Here is a 1,367-nt window from a genome sequence, read left to right as displayed (position 1 = left end):
AAGGATTAATTTTGATCCATTGTCAGAAAATGCATCTCTCATCTTGCTGATACCGTTTCCACATGTGAGTGCCAAAGATTTTTACCAGATCAATAATGTCGCACACCGATATTCGTGGTCTATGAGAGAGGAACGAAACGCTTAATAATCCGGATTATTTTTATCGATTTTTTAGAAAAGAATTTGTATCGGTTAAGCACAGAAGAGTTGTTTGCATTAAGACAGATGATTGATGGATATCAGCTTTTCTAAGGACAACAATATTCCTGACGACGTTATATGGAATTCAACATATTGAATAGTTACAGAAACTCAAACAGCATCATAAGCGATGGATTAGGTAATCAGAGTGGTCGATAGTCAGTATTCATATGATACCATGACAATATGATACCATGATTCAACTTGGAAAAGTGTTCAAAAGCCGCGGGAAACCTAAGGTTTAAGTTGGGGAAGTGTAGGTTCTGCAAAGTCAAATATAATATGTCCCAACTAAGGAACAACAACAAACCCTTCTATTTAGTCATATGATAATCCCCATCAAATCACCAAATAAATTTATGGTTGGCGGCTTAACCGAGCTTAGCTTTTAAACTTATAAGAATATTAATATAACTATGATAACCCATTTTCATAATTTGGTAGAGATATTTCACTAAATCTAGTACTGAACAAATTGTTTGCTCATTAAAGTGGTGCTATATCTGTGATCAGATTTATATTCATCAAAAGATATGAGTAAGGAAATCAAGTATTAAGAAAAAGCTTCCCGATATTGCGACAAGTATTGAATACATCAACTTCTCTAGAAGTTGTCAGAATTACTGAATGGAAGTAGCTATCATATAGTTATTATATCACTCAATGGCTGTCTTTTGACACAATTTGACTGTGTGGTAGATTTGGTTTTTTATGAAATTGAAAAATCCTTAAAAATAGGAAACAAACATAGGTTTGTTATTGAAATCAAATAATTTATGTATTAATTATATATTTATTCATTTAAGAAAAGATTGAAAAAATGAAAAATGTTCCCAAGGTGTCACAACGGACATCAGGTCTATTTATATATAGTTCTAAAAACTATGTATTCAACTCTTAGTATTACAATTTAATAGAAAAAATTCCGGACTTTAATGAGTCAATGCGCATGTGGGGTGGATAACGATACTCTAGAAAGAAAGACCGTATCTCCAGCGAAAAAATATAGTTTAGGAAGCATTAATTACATCCGTTGTATGAAACTCGACAAGATGCGTAGCAAGCAATTACGCATGCAGGATGGATCACGATGTTTTAGCGAAAGAAGCATTTAAACTGATAGTTGTGAGAAGAATACGTAAGGGAAGATTATGTTGCCGGTGTAG

Source organism: Teleopsis dalmanni, chromosome 1 (assembly GCF_002237135.1).
Source record: "Teleopsis dalmanni isolate 2A chromosome 1, ASM223713v2, whole genome shotgun sequence".
NCBI classification, from domain to species: Eukaryota; Metazoa; Arthropoda; class Insecta; order Diptera; family Diopsidae; genus Teleopsis; species Teleopsis dalmanni.
Note: the sequence above shows the minus strand (reverse complement) of the source record.